Raw genomic sequence first — 13746 nt, 5'->3', positions numbered from 1 at the left:
TGGATGGGGGAAGATGAGGCACCAGGAAATAATAGAAGTGTTGGTTAAATCTGCAAAAAGAGATGGACGATGAACGTGGATGAGAGTTTATTATTTGCAGATGCTTTCTTTTGGGAGCTGTGCCACTTGCAATATTTCATAGCTGAAGATTGGTTTTTTTTTGGTGGTCCAAAAGTTGGGGGGAAAAAATTAATATACCGCTCCATTGCTGTCCTTTTCATATTTTGGTTGTGTTACCATTGACTGCCAGTAAAGGACTGTACACTAAAGGAAAATGTTACACAAGATACAATGCAATGTTTGAGTGACAAGATATAGTTTCTGTATGATTTTTCTACAACATAGAGCAACTGGTGGCCTCAAAACTGTAGACCCCTTTTTAATTATAACAAATTCACATTGATCCATTGGACATTAGCATTGTGCTCATACTAACTAGCCATCTCATCCAATGATTTAAATTTAGGATTAGAGATTAGAAAACTGGGTAGTTTGAATATTTGCTTCTTTGTCATCGGTAGTGAAATTGTAATTATAATGTACCTTTCCAGCTGGAACCTATGAACTATTAATTTGAAAATGAAGCAAGATCACACTCATAATCTGAACATTGTTTTACAATAACTCTACCTAATAAGTGTGCCAATTGGGTTGTGTTAGGAGATGGAGGAAGGGAATGTTTAAGCAGCTGTAATTGATACCAGGCAAGCATGCATATAAGTGGGTGGTTAAAGGCTAGATTTCTCCATATGAGCATAAAATAACTTTTTTAAATGGCTTTGATAAATAGGTACGCAATATTTTGAGTATCCCAGTCATGTGACCTTGAACAAAATGAGATTTTTTAAAAATTGCATTCTCAGCAAAGCAATTCAACAGTGATTTGCATACACTTTCAGGTAAAGTTTGTTTACCTGAATTGGAGCTTTAAAAATAGATTTTCAAATATTGTTTTGAGTGCTTCAGTTTACCAAAACTGTAAGAAAACTGCAAAGACTTGCGTGTTGTGCTTCATTTAACTTTGTCCTTCACGATCTTGATTTGTTTAGACCACCTACATTATATTTAACAGATATCAAGATGGCAAAATGCTGTCATTCTTTGGTTCTGCTTGGCAACCCTGAAAGAAACTATTTGAATTATTTTGAAAATCTGTGTAATGTGAAATGCACAACTAATGATTTCATTGGCATGTAATTAAAATATTATGACATTAGTTGGATGTTGGGCAACTTGAAAGGGCTCTTTAAAGATTTACAAGGATGTTGCCAGGGTTGGAGGGCTTGGGCCATAAGGAGAGGCAGAATAGGCTGAGGCTATTTACCCTGTAGTGTCGGAGGTTGAGGAGTGACCTTATAGAGGTTTATGAAATCATTAGGGGCGTGGATAGGGTAAATAGACTAGGTGGACGCTAGGAAATTGTTTCCGTTAGGCAAGGAGATTAGGACCCGTGGACACAGCCTTAGAATTAGGGGGGATAAATTCAGAACAGAAATGCGGAGACATTTCTTCAGCCAGAGAGTGGTGGGCCTGTGGAATTCATTGCCACAGAGTGCAGTGGAGGCTGGGACGCTAAATGTCTTCAAGGCAGAAATTGATAAATTCTTGATGTCACAAGGAATTAAGGGCTACGGGGAGAATGCGGGTAAGTGGAGTTGAAATGCCCATCAGCCATGATTGAATGGCAGAGTGGACTCGATGGGCCGAATGGCCTTACTTCCGCTCCTATGTCTTATGGTCTTATGGTCATTTCCCTGAGGTTGGGGAGCCCAGAGATAAAGGGCACAGGTTTAGGGTGAGGGGAAAGATTTAAAAGGGACCTAACGGGCAACTTTTTCTCACACAACGTGATGTGTGTATGGAATGAGATGCCACAGGAAATGGTGGAGGCTGGTACAATTACAAATTTAAAACTCATCAGGACGGGTTTGTGAATGTGAAGATTAATTTAGGATATCTGGGTGGCATGGGTGAGTTTGACTGAATGGTCTGTTTCCATGCTGTATGTCTCTATGACTCTCGTCCCAAATAGATTTTGTGTATTATGACAATTCCATTTGCAGTATTTTGTATACGTGCAATGCAGTATTAATTGGACCTGCTAAGCTCAAGATTTATGATAAGTTTATAAATAACGTATAGGCACTTTTTACTGAAGTACGGATCAAAACGTAGAGTTTGTTTTTAATTCTATTTTTGACATAATTCCTTTTTCTAATATAATATACACATTTTAAACTATTGTTTGCGAAGAAGGAAAGTTATTTCCAGCTAAGTGTCGCTCATTTCAGGAACTATTATACTTAACAAATTCTGCATCTAAAGTAAGCGCCTTTGTAAAGCAAGAATAAATGAAAGTATTGAGGAATTAAGTTTGACGACTCCCAAGGAGGAGATTTGATTTCTCAAATGAGTCTTCGATCTTGTCTCTCAATCTTCCAAATTACTTAATTTGTTCCATGTTTTACAGCACATTTACCAAGCACTTTACAAGAGCTATTAAAGCATTTTCAACTTTTGGGATATTTTGCAGCTTGAAAAGCTGGATCATTCTGCAGTAAAATTACTTTAGTTCTACTTTTAATGCAGTGCATCAATTATGATTTTATGGAGATTTTGATTCTCTCGCCTGTCAGGCAGAAATGTTCGCATCCTAGAGCTACTCTACTGGAATTTTTTGTGAAGTTTATCGACCTTGTGGCACAAATTCAAGTTGGAACATTTTGATGCCAGTGAAGGGAGTCCTTTCATTTATATATATTTCACCTTGAGAGACATTTAAGAATCTGACACTTGTAATATTGAATATAAGTTGCCTTTTTGGAAGTTGAGTAGAACGTGAAGAGCAAACAGTTTTCCCACACCATTGAATAATGTATGGGCATGTTAAAGCTCAAACAAAAAGGTATGGGAACCTTCAAAAGTGGATATCCTGAAGAAAAAATGCGTTCTGCTGTAGTATGTAAATTTCAACATGAAAAGCAACTGGGTACTTGTCTATAAATGGTACTTTTGGATTTATTTTGTATAGCACAAGTTTTATTTTAAACCTAAGGATTATTGTTTTAAATTTTTAGCACAAAATAAAGTTAAAAGAACTTGTATTCGGTAGACTGTCTCTAATTATAGGGAGAAGTGGGTACTGCAGATGCTGGAGATCAGAGTCAAGATTAGAGTGGTGCTGAAAAAGCACAGCAGGTCAGGTGGCAGCTGAGGAGAAGGAGAATCGACGTTTTTAAAGGGCTTTTGCCCGAAACGTCGATTCTGCCACTCCTCAGATGCTGCCAAACCTGCTGTGCTTTTCCAGCAGCCCATTAATCTTGACTCTAATTACAATAGAACCTCCTTTATGTGTGGCTTGTTACCTATTATGTCTTTACAAGCAAAAGTCTAAAACAAGCTGCTAACATCAAAAACCAATCAAAATATTAATTCTGGTTATATTGTCTGTCTCTTAATTTGTGTTTTTGATATTGTTTTACTGTATTCACAAGATGGAAAGTTGGAATTTTTGAATCATCTACCACTTTGCAATATCCATTTGAGTTTCTTCCATTATGTAATTGATGGCAAAGTTGTGAAATTACCTTCAGTCACTTAAATGTAGGAATTTGTTTTAATTGTTGTGCTGCAGTAATTAAAGCATGAAAGGGGCATAATGAGATTTTGTTCAATTAATTTGTTTCTACACTTGGTTTTATGATTAGATTAAAAGACATGAAAAATGGAAGAATTTTAAAATTTATTCAGTGAAGAATTGATTTAGTTTAACTTGCTTTTACTATGCTGAATTACAGATGATATAGTTGACCTCTGAAAGAGATTATTGTCTAACCATAGTTTGTGGTATTTGCTCCAGCACTTACCAAAAAGTAATTTATATTTTGGATATAGTTTCAAATTTCCTGACTCCAAAAGATGTGGTTTACTCGCAATATAACACTTAAACAGATGTTCCATGTTCTTTTAGCCAACACTTGATACAAGATCCTATGGCTCATTTTTAACCTCATTTAACATTTGTTTTGACAGTGTTGTAAGTTATCTCTGAATTGCTGAGAGGATCAGTCAGTAACCTTTCCCTTAGTGGTTTGAGGATTTTGCAGTAGATTTGTTTTTGACGTTCAAATCTCTGTGGAATTACTGACAAATTCTCATTTGAAACCATTGTCAGTATAAGTGAAAGCTTTTTGACTTTTGGATAAAATTCCCAATAGTGGCCTTGTCTTGAATAGGTAAGTAATTGTTGTCTTCTCAGTATGCATATGAAAACCTCTGGTGACTTCATGTCCATTAGAGTTCTCAGCAGGAAAATTAACACCCAAATAGCAAAGCTGTAAGCAAGCACCCTCTTTGCTGCTCACCCTGGTGCAACTACAGTGATTTATCCTGTTGATGAATGGTACAAAAAATAGCAAAATCACATTTATATGTGCTTTGTTTAATATTCTGTTGGAAGCAAGAAGTGTGGAAGTTGAAAGAGTAGGGAACATTTTGGTGAAAGGATAAATAAACTTTTTGTAATCTTTTTGTTTTACTGATTTTTATTTAACCAATCTTAGATATTGGCGGGTATAGTATTTTAAGTTCATGATTGAGTTCTGTATTAGTCAAAACTGGAATGCTTCTTCCTATGCATCAAAAATTTCTTGTTAGGTCAGTGATATGATTTGGTTGATGCATTTATGCTGATCTCTTAAGTTACCGGATCAATGAAGAGCACTTCAAAGGTTAAGGGAAGGCCATTTAAGCCATTACAGTTCTCCTGTTTCGATTAGAAGAGTAGGAAAATACCAGTGACATCTGTCAAGTAAAAATGTGAATGGCAAGGAAGTTCCTGCCCCTGACACTGTTCTCTTTAAATGATGCAAGTAATTGAGAGTTCAATCCAACAATTTGTTTCCTGAGAAGTAATCTGCATCACAGAAGCAATATTATGCTCAAGACAACATGAGGAAATTCTCTAGGGACTTTGCTTCCCTAATTACAAAGAGTTATTTCCTTTACACTTGGTACTTGCAATGTCTTAGTCTTAGATTATGAAATGCAAAGTACCTTTTAAGGCTTGACCCAGACGATTTACTTCGATATAATATTGTAGTAGAGGTGAATCTCCACATCTTGCATTAAATATCTACTAAATATCTATCTAATAATTAGTTTGTTAAGTAATTGATTCATGAGGGTAATTGATTTGTAGACAAATATTTTAATACTGGGAAAATTCCCAACTGTGCACCTTAATGGAAAAATCTTTCTGCCGAAGCATTTTTGAAGCAATTTGTGAATGCTATTCAATATCTATTCTCTGAAGTTCCTGTGCTCCTTTGCAAAAAGAACACAATGGTTTAAAACTCTCTTCCTCTCTCCTAACACCTCCCTCCACCCACCCCACTTCCCACCTCACTACAAACTGTCAAGTAGACAGATTAACTGCCATCTTCTGGACAGCAGTTAGGGCTAGAAAATAAATGCCCTTGCCTCCAAAGCCCTTGTCCATAAATATGGAAAATAATATAATTTTCAATGGGAATAGTGAGAATAAGATGCAGTTTTTTTTACAACAACATTTAAATCTAATCTTAAATCTTCCCAAAAGGACAGAGGCCTCCAACTCAAATAAATCACTGGTGCCCATTGGGATCTTCAAGTCCCAAAATGCGCAAGGTTGTGACATGTACGTGGAAAGTTTATTACTAGTTTTACCCTTACTGCATTGATTGATAAGTCCTATAGCAATGTGATCACTTGGCTAGAATCCAAAACTTGTTTATGCTTTACTTAGAAGAATTTATTTGGAGCTTTTTATAACAGTTGTAAAACAAATGCAACTTGAGTAAATCAACTCGTGTCAAAGCACTCCACTCATCAGACGTTGTGTCCATCCTCTCAGACAGATCCTGAGAGATGTATCTTCAGATCGTGATGAGAGGAGGAGATGTGGCTGTCCTGGAATTATACTTGAAAATTAACCTTCCAACTATGTACACAAGTTCATCCCTACTGCAGCAAACATCAGAAGGTGGAAAGGCTTCAGTGTAAATGGACAGATTAAGTCACAGTCAGCATCAGATATTGCTTCTTCAATAGTGAGTGGAAGACCTGGGCCTCTATATCTGGTTTTAAAATTGAGATGGCTTAAACAATGCACTCATTATTAGGTTTAGTTTCATTAAGGTGTGGTGGATTCCGGTAGTAAATGAAATGTATTTTCAGACAAAACTCTTTTAAAACCTCATTCACCCCAAAATGTGTAAGTTTGGTTTTACAGTTAAGGGGAATTGGTCAGTGAGGTAAAATCCAGTCATGATAAAAAAAAACTGTAGGTATGGCAAAATTGCTCAAAGATAATATTTCAAACTAAATGTTTTCATGATTGACAGATACATCAAAAACTAAAAGTAAGGAGAAAATTTCAATGATCTTGATAGCATCTATCTGGCAATTGAAATCATTAGGTGTTGAAAAGAGGTTGTTGATAGCATGTTAAAGTTTTACTTTTAAAGAAAATGTCTCCATGCTATTCCCCTTTCCTAAAGGGAAAAGAAATCTGCAGCCTTTTAACTGTACAGCCAGTCATCTTTATTACGTGTTCAGTTTGTTTGAACCATTGTTGTATATTTGTAGGCCTTTACTGCTTTCAGAACTTACTGTTTTTGGTTTTAAAGTAGCTCATGTTGAACAAAAAAGTTTGCTTGCAAATGTCAGAATCATAAGCACCTGAATTAATTGTTATTGAAGCCAGATGTATTCATTTTTATATCATGGAACACGTACAGTCATATAGATGTACAGCACGGAAACAGACCCTTCAGTCCAACTTGTCCATGCTGACCAGATATCCCAACCCAATCTAGTCAACACCCGGCCCATATCCCTCCAAACCCTTCCTATTTATATACTCATCCAGGTGCCTCTTAAATGTTGCAATTGTACTACTCCACGACTTCCTCTGGCAGCTCATTCCGTACATGTACCACCCTCTGCTTGAAAAAGTTGCCCCATAGGTCTCTTTTATATCTTTCCCCTCATACTAAACCTATGCCCTCTCATTCTGGACTCCCCAACCAGGGAAAGGACTTTGTCTGTTTATCCTATCCATGCCCCTCATGATTTTATAAACCTCTAAGGTCATCCCTCAGCCTCCAACGCTCCAGGGAAAAGAGCCCCAGCTTATTCAACCTCTCCCTGTAGCACAGATCCTCCAACCCTGGCAACAACCTTGTGAATCTTTTCTGAACCCTTTCAAGTACCACAACATGGGGGCAGCACGGTGGCTCAGTGGTTAGCACTGCTACCTCATAGCACCAGGGACCCAGGTTCGATTCCAGCCTCGGGCAATTGTCTGTGTGGAGTTTGCACATTCTCTCCCTGTCTGCATGGGTTTCCTCCGGGTGCTCCGGTTTCTTCTCACAGTTCAAAGATGTGCAGGTTAGGTGAATTGGTCATGCTAAATTGCCCGTAGAGTTAGGTGCGTCACTTAGGGCAATGGGTCTGGGTGGGTTACTCTTTGGAGGGTCGTTGGACCGAAGGGCCTGTTTCCACACTGTAGGGAATCTAATCTAATCTAATCTAATCTAAAATATCTTTCTGATAGGAAGGAGACCAGAATTGCACACATTATTCCAACAGCAGCCTAACCAATGTCCCATACAACCGCAACGTGACCACCTGCCTCTGACCACTAAAGGAAAGCATACCAAAAGCTGCCTTCTCTATCCTATCTACTGCGACTCCACTTTCAAAGAGCTGTGAACCTGCACTCCAAGGTCTCTTTGTTCAGCAACACTCCCTAGGACCTTACTATTAAGTGTATAAGTGCTGCTAAGATTTGCTTTCCCAAAATGCAGCACCTTGCATTTATCTGAATTAAACTCCATCTGCCACTTCTCAGCCTACTGGCCCATCTAATCAAGATCCTGTTGTAATCACCTTTGCTGTCCACTACACCTCCAATTTTGGTGTCATCTGTAAACTTTCTAACTATACTTTTGTGCTCACGTCCAAATCATTTATATAAATGATGAAAAGTAATGGACCCAGCACTGATCCTTGTGACACTCCACTGGTCACAGGCCTTCAGTCTGAAAAACAACCCTCCACCACCATCCTCTGTCTTCTACCTTTGAGCCAGTTCTGTATCCCCAAATGGCTAGTTCTCCCTGTATTCCGTGAGATCTAACCTTGCTAACTGTAATACTATCCCTTATCAAAAACGCCACCCCTCCCCCCGTCCTCTCTTGCCTCCCTTTCTGTCCTTCCTGTAGTATTTGTATCCTGGAACATTAAGCTGCCAGTTCTGTCCATCCGTGAGCCACGTTTCTGTAATTGCTATGATATCCCGGTCCCATGTTTCTAACCACACCCTGAGTTCATCTGCCTTCCCTGTTAGGCTGGTTGCATTGAAATGAATGCAGTCTTGTAGTTGAACAGACTGCCACAATTACAATCTTTTTGCTGTTTGACATTTTCCCGAAGAGGGAAGAAATCAGTAGCTATGGGTTGGGAGTTTTGTAGGTTGGTAATACCCCATTTTGACAGCATTGAGGCAGTTGAAGAAATGGTTGAAAGGTAGAGATTGGTATCGTCATGTTTCAAAACTTATACCATAACTGTATGGTTCATGTTGCTGTGTGTCGGCAAGGTGATGAATAAACAGGTTAAGATGAGATCCTGACGGTAGCAATGCAGTGGAAAAAAGATGGTGTTATCAAGTTCTGCCTCATGAGTAACGATAATCCATCAAGGTTGTAGAATGTGACTTATCATTAACTTGAGGTGCTTTGCTACTAAATTGGGTTGAAGCAAAACTAATGGATTCAATTTGGGTGGTTCTGGGCAGAGACCCCAGCTGTGGGAGAATAACATTTATGGACCTTAAGGGAAAATGGTATTTGTGTTGAAATAGATTGAAACACAGTTTTATTACATCACATACTTTTCCTCAAATGATTTGTCTTTTGCTTCCTCTCCTGTACCCAGAGTCCATGATGAACATTCTGACTTGATTCCTAAGTTTTTCTATTTAGCCTGTGCCTCCACTGCCTTCTAAAAACGTTTCATTGGAAGTAAATTCTAAAATTAATGTTTCAAAGTAACTCCTTATTTTGTAGAGCTCCAATATCATTTGTGGCTGGCAAAAAAAATGTTTCATTCGGCTTTTTTCTGTACATCAATCCCATGATGCTGGACATCAAACTCATAACTTCCTGTGATTGTACTGGGGCTTCCTTATCTGTGTCTCAGTTGCTAGAATAAATTATTGCAACAGTGCTAGAATTATCTTGTGCAGAGAGAAAGAAGAAACTGCACTAATATCACACCTTTCATTACCCCTGAACATCCCAAGAATCTGCATCACCAGTTTAATTATTATAAAGTATATCCACTGTTGTAGTGAAGGCAAAATGTCCCACGTTGCTACAGTGACAAATGGCAAAATCAATGCCGAGCAAAAGGAGGAAAGGTTAGGGCTCAAAGCTTGTTCCAAGCACGATTTTTAATTTGGCTTTAACAGAGGAGAAGGAACGAGGGGATTCCAGGTGTCTCCACAGCTGAAAGCACAATTGTCATCCTCTAGGAATGTTCTGGATTATCCAAGAATAAAAGATTAATCCACATGCTGCCATGAGAAACCTAGGAGATTGATCATAGTGGCATTTAAAATGGATTTTGTCTCATTTTCTTAAAACTATTATGTTGGGAGTTCCAATGAGAGATGAACTGAAGTAGGATAGAGGGATGCAAAACAAAGACATTACTGGGATGGAGAGAATATGGGGTATGAAGCTTACCTTGGAATTGGACTGGAAACAGCTTGCAAACTCTAATTCAGTTTAAAAATTGCTGGAATGAGGCTTGCAGTTAATGGAGAAGGTTTGTTTGTAAAAGTAAGTTTGCAAACTTAGTTTGAGAAAGATTTGTTCTGACTGTTTTGACTATCTAGTACAGCATTTGCTCTGTCAATCAAGATCTCTTTTCTGATTCACCCTTAACTATTTTAAAATATTTATCAAATCCTTATGTTGCCCCTTTTTTCTCCTCTCTGCAGCTATTTATACTTGTCAGTATTAAATTTCTCCCCTACTGTTAGCCGATGCTGTTTCATCCAACTTTTTAGTTTGCAAGTTGTTTCCTCAATCATCTGCCTGTTTTAGCTTGGTGTTTTGTGAATTTGAGTAGTTTCTACGAGGTTCCTGATAACCATCAATGGACATAAATTAACAATTGTTCAGTCTCTCATTTGATGGCTGCACCCAAAATCTCTAATGAGTAACTTTTCTCTGCCCTTATGATTTCTTAAGCTCCTGACAAGTATTGTTTCTTAATGAGTAGCAGCAAAGAAAATAAATGAAGATTTGGCTAATACAAATGAAATGAATAAGAAAACACTTTCGAAGTATCAAATATTTTTATAAAAAAACAACACTTTGAGTTGTGCCACAAGCTGTGAATTTAAATTGATGTCTTGCATTTGAGAATTTTTTTACTGGCGATTGTCAGCCTTCCGTGGGAGATCATTGGTCAGGTTATTTGATGACTTCATGAATTATGATTGAACCGGGAAGTTGGGTAGGATCCAAGTGTGTCATCATCAAATCACAGTGAGGCAGACTGGGAAGAATGAACAGCAATCAGCTTGCAGTGAAGAGTGGTCTGATGTGGGAGAAGTCAGTTCTGAGTTAGAATAGCATTGGCACCAGTACTGGGGAAAGTCTCTTACCTGTACCATTGGGATGGACTACATTGAATAATACTGGGGTTGGTGTTTTTGAAAACCACGTAATTAGAGGAGTTAGAGCAGGTTTTAAATGAAAAGTGGAGGCATGGGCCAAATTTGTAACATTAGTGAATCAGATTAGGGAAAACTCAACAAAGGAGGGAAGCCATGTGGGAAATGATAAACAGATAAAATGAAAGGAAGGAACAAAAAATGCAAATCTAAAAAGCAAATCCGAAGATTGCAAGTTGCAAAAATAAAAGATAAAGGGCAGCTGAAAGCACTGTATTTGAAACAAAACAAATGAAATAGTAGCCCAAATTGAGAAAATAAGTATGATCTAGTGACCATTTCTGATGTGTGGCTGCAGGCTGACTTAGATTGGGTCCTGAATATTGAAGGGTGTATGACTTTCAGAAAGAATGGGAAGTTATGAAAAGATGGAGAAGTGACTGTCAATTAAAGATGATATCATCATCATAGACAAAGACAACCTAAAAACAGAAGATTAGGATATGGAAGCAGTCTGGTTAGAGTTTCAGAACAATGAAGGCAAGAGGTCATTTGTGGATGTTGTGTGTAGATCTCCTAACAGTAAATACGTGGTAGGGCAGGATATCAAGGAAGAAATAATAGGAGCTTGTTGAAAGGACGCAAGTATTATTGTGGGGGATTCTAACCTACATACAGACCATGAGACACAAAAGCAGAATGAAGCGATTTGGCCCTTCAGGTCTTCACTGTACTCATTCGTGGCTGCTGTTTCTCAACCCCATTCTCCTGCCTTCTCCCCATAACTCTCGATGGCCTTTCTCATCAGTAATCAGATGAGAAAAATCACACTGGAAAAAGTAGTCTAATTGAGGAATTTGTAAAATGTTTTTGGGACAATTTCTTAGAAATTTTGTGGCACCAGCCAGAGAGCAGACTGAACTAGATCTGGTTTTGACCTGGGTAGCAGTAAGCATAATAAGTTTTAAATTTGAGGACTGTTTAAGGGAGAGAAATGTAGATCCAAGGCTGTTGTTTTGAATTTAAACACTGGCAATTACAAACATATGAAAGTAGAGTTAGTAAATGTGAACTGACAATGAGTATTAAGGGATATTATTATTAGTAGAGTATTGTGGCAAATATTTTAAAGGATATTCCAGAAAGCACAGAATCGATGCATTCCAGCAAATAAAAAGACAAAGATCAGAAAATTAGGACATAGAAGCAGTCTGGTTAGAGTTGAGGAACAATGAAGGCAAGAGGTCACTTGAGAATGTTGTGTGTAGACCTCCTAACAGTAATCACGTGGTAGGGCATTTTGGGAAAGCAAGTCTTAGCAGGACTTATACATTTAATGGTAAGGTTCTCTGGAGTGTTGCTGAACAAAGAGACCTTGGAGTGCAGATTTGTAGCTCCTTGAAAGTGGAATCGCAGGTAGATGGGATAGTGAAGAAGCTGTTTGGTATACTTTCCTTTATTGGTCAGAGTACGGAGTACAGGAGTTGGGAGGTCATGTTGCGGCTGTACAGGACAATGGTTAGGCCGATGTTGGAATATTTCGTGCAGTTCTGATCTCCTTCCTATCGGAAAGATGTGAAAGTTGAAAGGGTTCAGAAAAGATTTACAAGGCTGTTGCCATTGGAGGATTTGAGCTATAGGGAGAGGTTGAATAGGCTGGGGCTGTTTTCCCTGGAGCGTCGGAAACTGAGGGGTGATCATATAGGGGTTTATAAAATCATGAGCATGGATAGGATAAATAGACAAAGTCTTTTCCCTGGGGTCAGGGAGTCCAGAACTAGAGGGCATAGGTTTAGGGTGAGAGGAGAAAGGTATAAAAGAGACCTAAGGGGCAACCTTTTCACGCAGAGGGTGGTACGGGTATGGAATGAGCTGCCAGAGGAAGTGGTGGAGGCTCGTACAATTGCAACATTTAAAAGGCATTTGGATGGGTATATGAATAGGAAGGGTTTGGAGGGATATGGACTGGGTGCTGGCAGGTGGGGCTAGATTGGGTTGGGATATCTGGTCGACATGGACGAGTTGGACTGAAGGGTCTGTTTCCTGCTGTACATCTCTATGACTCTAAATAAGAAAAATTCCAAAGGCTGATGCTGCCACTTATAATTAACTAAAAAGACAAAGATATTATCAGACACATTGATGTCAAAAAGATCAATATAATTGCAAAGATAGGTGGCAGATCATAAAATAGGCTAGAGTACATAAACAGTAAAGAGTTACATAAAATAAATCAAAAAAATTAGTACAACAGAAAATTAGCCAAAAATTTCAAAACAGATAGAAGTTTCTTCAGATATTTAAAAAAAAAAGACAGGTTAACAAAATAAGTGTTGGTCCTTGAAAAAAAGAGTCTTGGAAATAGTGATGGAGTAGAAAGAGGTGGCAGACAAGTTGAACAAGTATTTTGTCAGTCTTCCACAAATCAGGAATTTACTTTCCACCTTTTCAAGAAAATTACAGTTACAAGGGGAATTGAAACTGAGTTCCACTGTGTTGCTGATGGCACTAGACAACACGTTATCAGTGGCTCTATAATTTTATGCTCTGTGAATAGGCAAAACTATGGCAGAATGAGTTCAGTGTATGAAAGTGAAAAAGGACACTTTCTGAATGGTATGAAGTTAAATGCAGGGAATATCCAAAGAAACTTGAGGGATTGGTGGTTTAGGTGCATGATCTTTAAAATGTCACAAACAGGTACAGAAAATAATTGAGTTAACTAATGAATGCTGGCCTTTATATCTAGTGTATGAGAGTACAAGGCTATAGAAGTTATGCTTCAGTTATGCAAAACCCTGGTTCGAACCCATTTGGAATACAGTGAGCAGATCTGGGAATCGTACCTGAGGAAGGATATATTGGTGCTGGAGGAAATGCAGCATCAGCTTACAAGATTGATACCTGGTGGATTTCAGGAGCTATGAGGAGAGATTATACACATTAGGCCTGTTTTTTCTAGAATTTAGAAGGTTAAGGGGTGATCTGATTAAAGTCTTCTAGATGTTAACAGG

At 38.2% G+C, this 13746-nt stretch overlaps 1 protein-coding gene across 4 annotated transcripts in view; it reads left to right on the top strand.

The window, feature by feature from the left end:
- atrx (ATRX chromatin remodeler) overlaps positions 1–13746 on the top strand; it is a 238029-nt gene that overhangs the window by 206556 nt on the left and 17727 nt on the right. The gene's annotated exons all lie outside the window — the stretch shown is intronic.

The sequence above is a fragment of the Chiloscyllium plagiosum genome, unplaced genomic scaffold, assembly GCF_037043375.1.
Source record: "Chiloscyllium plagiosum isolate Xiang-an unplaced genomic scaffold, Cpla_swu_hap1 HiC_scaffold_11, whole genome shotgun sequence".
Classification (NCBI taxonomy): domain Eukaryota; kingdom Metazoa; phylum Chordata; class Chondrichthyes; order Orectolobiformes; family Hemiscylliidae; genus Chiloscyllium; species Chiloscyllium plagiosum.
The sequence above is the reverse complement of the archived record's forward strand: the minus strand, read 5'-3'. Positions and strand labels throughout refer to the sequence as shown.